This window comes from Rattus norvegicus, chromosome 13 (genome assembly GCF_021556685.1).
Source record: "Rattus norvegicus strain SHRSP/BbbUtx chromosome 13, alternate assembly SHRSP_T2T, whole genome shotgun sequence".
NCBI lineage: Eukaryota > Metazoa > Chordata > Mammalia > Rodentia > Muridae > Rattus > Rattus norvegicus.
In genome coordinates this window covers 41,118,291-41,127,678 of record NC_141546.1, presented here as the reverse complement: position 1 = coordinate 41,127,678, position 9,388 = coordinate 41,118,291, and the positions used below count along the sequence as shown (strand labels likewise).

At 43.0% G+C, this 9,388-nt stretch overlaps 1 long non-coding RNA gene across 1 annotated transcript; it reads left to right on the top strand.

The window, feature by feature from the left end:
- Window positions 1-2,285: 2,285 nt before the first annotated feature.
- LOC120096238 (uncharacterized) lies at window positions 2,286-9,057 on the top strand. The gene is made up of 3 exons (XR_015635472.1): window positions 2,286-2,389; window positions 7,153-7,245; window positions 8,263-9,057. It is a non-coding gene; the product is annotated as an uncharacterized LOC120096238 (long non-coding RNA).
- The last annotated feature ends 331 nt before the right edge of the window (window positions 9,058-9,388 follow it).

Below are 9,388 nucleotides of genomic sequence, written 5' to 3'. Positions count from 1 at the left end.
CTGTGTTTAAAGTTCTTACAGCTTCCAGTCTCTCTGGCTAATCCACAAGGCTTGTAGAAACTCTGTGGTCTCTCCTCATACCTGTGAAGGCCTACTGACTAGATCCTTTACAAACCAGTGCCAAGGCTCAGGAGGTAAATCCAGACAGGGGGACAGTGAGCCCTGAGAACATCTTATTATGGAGAGGGTCCCTCGTCTTTCATGGACACTGTCCCTTTAGACCTTGTGTCTACTCTTCTCTCTTGGATGAAGAGAACTGGAGAATACAATAATTTTAGCTTATTAATTTCCAATCTTTAGTTGTTATATAAAGTCCGCTGACCTGTGGTGACAGTCGCCATTCATCACTGCTGAAAGCTAAGACCTTCAGGTCAGTGACTCCAGCCAGTGCTTATGTACTTGCTTTTTGTGTCTTTACCAAGAGCTGGACTTACCCACAAATCCCAGCTTTAGTTCTAGTTAGCATAAGGCTCCATAGTGTCTTGTGTAACTGACACGGCAGTCATCCCTTTCCCTCACCAACCATCTCCTTGTCTTGGAGAGTGTCTTTCCTTTCCCCCATCTTTATTCAGTGCCACGCTGTGCGTCTTTCACTTTCTCTTGTCTTCTGATAAGGTCTCATGCAGTCGGCTTTGAACTTGCTTTGTAGACAAAAATGACCTTGAACTCCTGATCTTCCTGCCTCCACCTCCCCAGTGCTGGGATTCTGAGAATTCACCATCTCATCCAGTTTAGGCAGTACTGGAGACAGAACCCCAGGGCTTCATGCACTCTAGGCAAGCGCTCTACCAATGTAGCTGTCTCCCCAGCCCACTCTTTACTTCCTGTTATCTCTAGACTTGTTGGCTGTACACTTGTATCCATGTCATGAATTTTACTGGCCTCTGTGTCCTAGAGTCTCACCAGTCCCTTGACTGTCATTGCGAGGTTCCATCACGATCAGTTGCCTGATCCCTGACCTCGTGTCTTTCTGCCCTCAGCCCCTTCCTCTTTCTATCTCTCTACCACATCTCTCCGCTTTCTCTTCCTGACTAACTCAAGAGTACTCCTTAAAGATGTTTTCTGAGTGCCCAAATACATTTGTGAGCCAAAGTTTAAAATGCCCGATGACTGGCTTCACTTCCTCAGTATAAAGTTAAAAACCCTTCTCCAAGTTCCTCATAGTCCATCCCAGCCCTTCATTCTGGTCACATGCCAATCCATCTTCACTGATGCCTGACATTGCTGCAGAGCTTACTATGGGACAGTGCTAGTCCCATCATGTTTCCATGCCGCTGGGACCCCCGACAGTGCAGTGCTGCCAGACAGCTGGAGCGCTGCAGGGAAGGAGCTTGGCTGTCCTCCAGCAGCCCTGGCAGGCTCTGAGCCCCGAGCAGAGCTCAACTCACCCATCCTACATCAAAGAACCCATTCCATTCTTCATCCTGTGTCTTCCTTGGCATGGCCACTGGCTGACCCCCTCTTCCTACTCCTGTATGTCTCAGCACAAATCCTAGCTGTCTTGGATTTGCTTTTGTTTATTTTTGTGTGTGTGTGTGTGTGTGTGTGTGTGTGTGTGTCTGTGTGTGTCTGTGCATGTCTGTGTATGTGTGTATGTGTGTATCTATGTGTCTGTGCCTGTCTGTGTATGTGTGTATGTGTGTGTATCTGTGTGTCTGTGCTTGTCTGTGTGTGTGTATGTATGTGTGTGTGTCTCTGTATGTGTGTATGTGTGTATGTGTGTGTCTGTGCATATCTGTGTATGTGTCTATGTGTGTGTATGTGTGTATCTGTGTCTGTGCTTGTCTGTGTGTGTATGTGTGTGTGTGTGTCTGTGTGTGTCTGTGCATGTCTGTGTATGTGTGTATGTGTGTATCTATGTGTCTGTGCCTGTCTGTGTATGTGTGTATGTGTGTGTATCTGTGTGTCTGTGCTTGTCTGTGTGTGTGTATGTATGTGTGTGTGTCTCTGTATGTGTGTATGTGTGTATGTGTGTGTCTGTGCATATCTGTGTATGTGTCTATGTGTGTATCTGTGTCTGTGCTTGTCTGTGTGTGTATGTGTGTGTGTATGTGTGTGTATGTGTGTGTATATGTGCGTGTGTGTATGTATGTGTATGTGTGTGTATGTGTGTGTATATGTGTGTGTATGTGTGTGTATGTGTGTGTGTATGTATGTGGGTATGTGTGTGTGTGTATGTGTGTGTGTGTGTGTGTGGTGTATACGTAAGCACACACATGCCATGGTGTGCATGTGAAGGTCAGAGGATGGTTTCTTAGAATTGCTTCTCTCTTTCCACCATGTAGATCCTGGGGATCAAACTCAGGCAGCCGGGCCAGCGAGCCATATACCTGGAGCCATCTCTCTGGATTGCTTGGTGTTTTTTCAACAGCCACTCATCCTTTACAAAGTAATGCATCATTCCCCTGTTGGGGCTCCATTATAAACGTGTTGTCTTTCAGTTGCCGTCTACCAATCTCTTCCATTAGTCTGACTTTTAGCGGAAAATTTCTGCCTCGGTGTACCCCATTAGGCTGAGTACAGCTTTGCTGGTTTAGGTGGGAAATAATGGATGAGCACAGTAGGTAGCCTCATTACTGAGAGCTTTAAATTTGCTTATGGAACTTGTCATTTTTTTTCTAGTAGACAATGGGATACGTCTGGATGGGTGGAGAAGTGGCGTCTGCCATGTTTAACAAAACACAGCATCATAAGAAAGGACAGTGGAAATGTGTGTGGAGGCAGGAAGGGCAGATCTCGGTTCAGATACTGATCTCCCTCTGCTATTACCCACAGTCATGTGATTGTCTTCCTGAGGAGGAGAACAATCGGTCCGTTTCTAAACTGTCCCCATGCTGGCTTTTACTATCTGACTTAATGTCCCAAAGCTTGGTTTGTTTAAACCAGCCAGTAGATACTCAGATATGGTTCTGTGTGTGTGTGTGTGTTGTGTGTGTGTTTATGTGTGTATATATATTATATATATGTGTGTATATATTATATACATGTGTATTGTGTGCCTGTGTGTCTATGTATGTTGTGTGTATGTGCGTATGTGTGTATGTGTGTATATATATATTGTATGTGTGTGTTGTATGTATGTGTGTATATATATTATATATGTGTGTGTGCTGTATGTCTGTGTGTCTTGTGTATATGTGTGTATGTTTATATTGTATGTATATATATTATATATGTGTGTTGTGTGTATGTGTGCATATATATTATGTGTGTGTTGTATGTATGTATATATATTATATATGTGTGTTGTATATATGTGTGCATATATATTTTTTGTGTGTGCATATATATTGTGTGTGTTGTATGTATGTATATATATTATATATGTGTGTTGTGTGTATGTGTGCATATATATTATGTGTGTGTTGTATGTATGTATATATATTATATATGTGTGTTGTATATATGTGTGCATATATATTTTTTGTGTGTGCATATATATTGTGTGTGTTGTATGTATGTATATATATTATATATGTGTGTTGTGTGTATGTGTGCATATATATTATGTGTGTTGTATGTATGTATATATATTATATATGTGTGTTGTATATATGTGTGCATATATATTTTTTTGTGTGTGTGCATATATATTGTGTGTGTTGTATGTATGTATATATATTATATATGTGTGTTGTGTGTATGTGTGCATATATATTATGTGTGTGTTGTATGTATGTATATATATTATGTGTGTGCTGTGTGTATGTGTGCCTATATATTATGTGTGTGTGTTGTGTATATGTATATATATTATATATATATGTGTTGTGTGTATGTGTGCATATATATTATGCGTGTGTGTTTGTTGTGTGTATGTATATATTATATATGTGTGTTGTGTGTATGTATATATTATATATGTGTGTTGTGTGCATTTGTGTATATATATTATGTGTGTGTGTATGTGTGTGTATGTCTAGTAGGGTGTGTTTAGAAGAGTATTTGTTCAGGTGTGTGTAAGCAGAGGCTAAAGTCAATGTCAGATCAGGATGTTCTCCTCTTCCACCCCCTACTTTAATTCTCTTTGTTTTTATTTTTACATTATGTGTATTTGTGTATGCCTTTGTATGTGTGCTTGGGTCCAGGTGCCCACAAAGCACTTTTGACCTCCCAGAATTGGAGCTATAGATAGTTATGAGCTGCCCAAAATGAGTGCTAGAAACTGAAGAGAGCAGCAAGTGCTCGTATCCACTGAGAGTCTCCCCAGCTTCTTCCAACTTGTTTAGTGAGACAGTCTGTCACTGAGCCTGGAGATGACCGATTTGGCTAGATTGGGTGAGCCACTGAGCTTCCAGAAACACGGCTGTTTCTGCCTTCCCCAGGGTTGGAATTACGGGTGTATTCTGCTACACCTAGATCCAAACATGGGTCCTCATGCTTGCCCAGCAGGCACGTTCCCTGCTGAGCTGTCTCCCAGCCCTGGCAGATATTTCTGGATGGCGTTGGCTGGGCTGGCTCTGGTGTCTGAAGCAGCTCCTTTATTTATGACACAGCTACACAACCCGCTTCCTGCTGGGATCTGCAGAACTTTCACCACTCAGCCCCCAGGCAGGTGCAGATCCAAGCACTGCTCCTCTCCCTCTTGTGACTCACAACCCAGATTCAATCCACTGGTAGCCAGGCCGGATGAAGCAGATATGTGAGCTCCTCCAAGCAACCACGGTCGGTCTAGAATTCCACCAGCCCCCAGCTCTGTCATCTCCTCTCTTTGTTGTAGAGACAGATTTTCTGGTTCATTAACTTTGTTGTATAGTTGTTTGGCTGAAAATCACATTAAATACATTTTGGAACAGTCAGGCTATAAAGAAAGCCAATGTGAATAAAGGAACAATGGTGTACCATGAAGGGAGGGGGCGCTCATTTTGGAAATTGTATTAAATGTAGTCAGGTAGAAAGATGTAAGTGAAAATTAAACTTAAACATTATTTATGTGCATGTGTGCACATCTGTCTGTGCACATATGCACCTGGGTGCGAGGCAGGACAGAAGACAGTGTCAGCTCCCCTGGAGCTCCCGTTACAGGCAGTTGGTTCTAGGAACTGAACTCAGGTCTGCAGTAGAAGCAGCAAGCTCTCTTAGCTGTTGAAGATACCAGCTTGTGAGTATAGGCCGGATGACAAACTCAAGTATCATGCCTCAGGGATAATTGATCTTGGTTTTTGAAACCGCTTCCCTCATTGTCCTAAAGCTCATTCGTTAGACTAGGTTGGCTGCCCAGCAAGTCCCTGGGACTGCCTGTCTCTGCTGTCCCAGCACGAGGGCTTCAAATACATGGCATGGTAACAGGACAGGCTATCAATTTTACAGGGAATAAAAGTAAGTGTAGAAGAAGAAGAGATGGTATACCAGAGTGAGGGAGAGAGGGTGTGCCAGAGTGAGGGAGAGAGGGTGCACCAGAGTGAGGGAGAGAGGGTGTGCCAGAGTGAGGGAGAGAGGGTGTACCAGAATGAGGGAGAGAGGGTGTACAAGAGCGAGGGCTCTCCTTAGCTGAGCACGGATACCCAGGATGAAGGAACCTTCCCAGGCTCCTGTCCACATTAGGTACTTGTAAGAGCATCCCTTCTCACTTGTCGTGCTGCCTTCTGGGAGACATCTTGTCTTTCTGTTAAACTTCCAAGGGAGCAGGAAATGTCCAAGGCCCTTTTTCCCCTACCCATTGCTCCATTAAAAACAAACTCTGACCACTTCTCCCCTTTCAAAAACCAGGGGAGAGTTTCTCTGAGGCACGTGTTCTCTGCCCCCAATTTACCTCAGGCTGTACTTGAAGTAAACTCTCTGCTGCCATTTCTGTTTCATGGTTTGTTTTAAGTAGAGGCAGTAGGTAGGGAAATAAAGACATTAAACCCTGAATGGAAATATCAGTCCAGCGTGAGGTGTGCGTGTGCACTTGAGGGTGGGGTGGGGTTGAATGTATGTGTCTCCCTCTATTAAACTTTATGTAATTTTTTGAGATAGGGTCTCTCACCGAACCTGGAGCTCACTGATTGCCTAGGCCAGTTACCTTCGAGCTCCAGGGATCCTCCTTTGTGTGCCTTTCCTAAGGAGGCATGGCTTGGGTGCACTTCTACAGCAGGCTTTTTGACATGGATGCCTGACCTCTGAACTCAGGATGCTGTGGTCCAGCAAGCGCTTACACACGGACCCATCTCCCTAGCCTCCTACGTTTATATTTTGGAACACAACAGTAAGAATAATATAAGCACTTCTCTGTACTTGGGATTTTCAAATTTACCTAATATAATTTAGAGATGTCTCGTGTCATTACAGACAACTGTCACTATTGCCTTACAGTGCCCCATTGTCCACTACTGAGTAATCTGTAGAATGAGACTTTTATTGTTGGAGACTGGGGTTGTCTCCAATCTTCTAACATAAACAGTGATGTAATGAGCATTCTGTGCTACGGTGAACACTTGTCACTCAGGTCTATCAAATAGACCCAGCATCTTCACTGCCAAGCCACTGGGTGAACAGGTTTTAGTTTGAAGAGATTTTGCCAAATGGATTGTGTTTGCTAATGTGCTGATTAAGACTCTTAAACCTAAGAGCCAGAGAGGTCAAGGGCACCACAGTAAAGTCCACAGAATCAGTTAACCTGGGCTCATAGGGGCTCAGAGACTGAACTGACCATCAGGGAGCCTGTATTGGGTCTGACCTAGGTTCTCTGCATATATGCTATGGTTGTGTCACTTGGTCTTCTTGTGGGACTCCTAACAATGGGAGTGGGGCTGACTCTGATTCTTTTGCTTGCTTTTGAGACCCCTTTCTCTCCTACTGGGTTGCTTCATTCAGACATCATATGAGAGGAGGCGCTTAGTCTTCCTGTAAACTGAGATGCTGTGTTTGGTTGATGTCCCTGGGAGTCCTGCCCTTTTCCGAAGGGAAGAGAAGTGAATAGGGAACAGGCAGACAGAGGAAGTGGAGAAGGGAACTGGGAGGAGAAACTGAGTCAGTATATAATATATGAGAGAAGAAAAATTTTAAAAATTTACGAAGGACTCTTACATCTATGTTGATAAGGGATCTCGATTTATATTTTTTCTTTCATAAAATGCTTTGGTAGCTTTCAATATCAGGATAATTTTTGCCTTTAAAATTGTGTGCAGGAATGATGGGTCAGAGGTTAAGAGCTCTTTTCTCTTCTTGCAGAGAACCAGATATTTTGGTTTCCACATCAGCCAGCTCATAACAGCCAGTAACCCCAATTCTGGCAGATATAACACCATCTTCTGGCCTCCACAGGTACCTGCACATACACAAAGATGCATACATTTTAAAAAATTAAAAATACTTTTCGTATTTCCTTAGTTCTTCAATCTGGGGCAGAGTATAGAAGGTTGGTTTTCTTATTTCTTAAATATTTGATGTTTTGTTAGTAATCTACCTAGTATTGGGGTTTCCCCTATGATAAAGTTTTTCAATTCAAGTTTCAAATTTTTAACCGATCTGTGCACTGTGACATTACAAATGAGGAAACTAGCTGTGGCCTCATTTTACAAAGATACTTTGGTTGCAAAAGGTCACTTTACCAGTGATTTCCAATGTTATGATTAACACAGTAGTCTCAGAAACATTATTATAACTTAGGAAGATGGCTCAGTTACTAAAGTACTTTTGTTGCAAATGGGAACTTGAACATGACCCTCAGAGTCTGCATAAAAAGAGTCATGGTGTCAAAGAAATAACTCCACAGCTTAGTTCACTTACTGCCCTTCCAAGGAACCCTAGTTTCCAGGAGTCATGTTGGGTAACTTACTAATTCTAGCCCCAGGGCATCTAGTGTCCTCTTCTGGCCTCTCTAGGTATCTTTACAGATGTGAACATGAACACACACACACACACACACACACACACACACACACACACACACACACGTACACATTTAAAAAGAGAACACACATAGCAGATTCATGCTTATAATACCAACACTGTGGAGGTGGGGCAGGTGAATCCCTGGGGCTCAAAGTCCAGCCAGCATAGCTGAGTCAGGGAGTTTCAGTTCAATAGAGAACTTGTTTCTAAACACAAGTTGGTCAGCACCAGAGGAATAACTTTTCTAGGAAAGGAAAAGTCCCCTTTTATCTATTTGTGGCTTTCAAATTCATCTTCCAGGTAAAATCCCGTTTGACCATTGTTTTAGGGTTTTATTGTTGTGGAGAGACACCATGACCAAAGCAACTTTTATAAAGAAAAAGATTGAATTTGGAGCTGGTTTATATGTTTACAGGTTTAGTCTAATATCTATTATCGTCATGGCAGGAAACATGGCAGCATGCAGGCAGTCATGGTGCTGGAAGTAGATGAGAATTCTACATCTTGATCACCAGTCAGAAGAAGAAGACCGTGTACCACACTGGGCATAGCTTGAACATTGGAGACCTCGAAGCCCACCCCCACAGTGATGCACTTCCTCCTACAAGTCCACGCCTATTCCAACGAGACCACACCTCCTAAAAGTGCCACTGCCTATGGGTCAAGCATTCAAACACACGAGTCTATGGGGTCCATACTTATTCAAACAACCACAAACATCAAAAGCTAAGCAGCAGTCCAGGAGGCAGAGGCAGCAGGATCTTTGTGAATTCCAGTCCCGCTTAGTCTACTTAATGAGTTCCAGGACAGCCAGGACTAAATAGAGAGACTCTGCCTCAAACAAACAAAAACAAACACAGAAAAAGCTGAAGAGCAGCACATCTTTCTCTTGGTGTGTGCAATAAAGCCTTCCCTGAGCCAGATGGACACAGGAAGGAAAACACAGAAACACAACATACTTCCAAATTCTTGTAATGGGAGCCTTCCCCTCCCATTTCTCACAATCAGACACTTGCCCTTCAGGATTCTTATTTGCGTGATTTTTAATTTTTTTCACTTTTTATATGCCGTGAATACTGCTTCTATACTGTTAAATACTTTCTATCAATATGATTCAATGGCTGTGAAGAGTTCAATTAAATATGTAATGGGCACACAAAATTATTTGGTTTCTCCAGAGTATGGTAACATAATTCACTCAAGAAGGGTTTTGTTGTTAGATTAAAGAAACTCTTTAACGGACTTTGTTTTCTTCAAGTATTTTATTGTTTACTTACGTGGGTATGTGCATGTGAGTGAGGTGCCTACAGAGGCCAGAAAGAGGGCATCGGGTTCCCTGGAGTTACAGGCAGTGTAAAGGACCCTTTATGGTTGCTGGAATTCAACTTGGGTTCTCAGCAAGAGAAGCAAGGGATGTTAAATGCTGAGCCATATCTTTAGTCCTGCAGGGCATTTTTGGCTTGCTAAGGAAGAGGGCCTGAAGTTTGAGAGAGGGAAGAGGTAGACAGGGTGAGTTCTGGGCCATAAGTGAGGGCAGGCAGACCTAGGGCTCGCCTAAGTGAGAGGAGCTTGG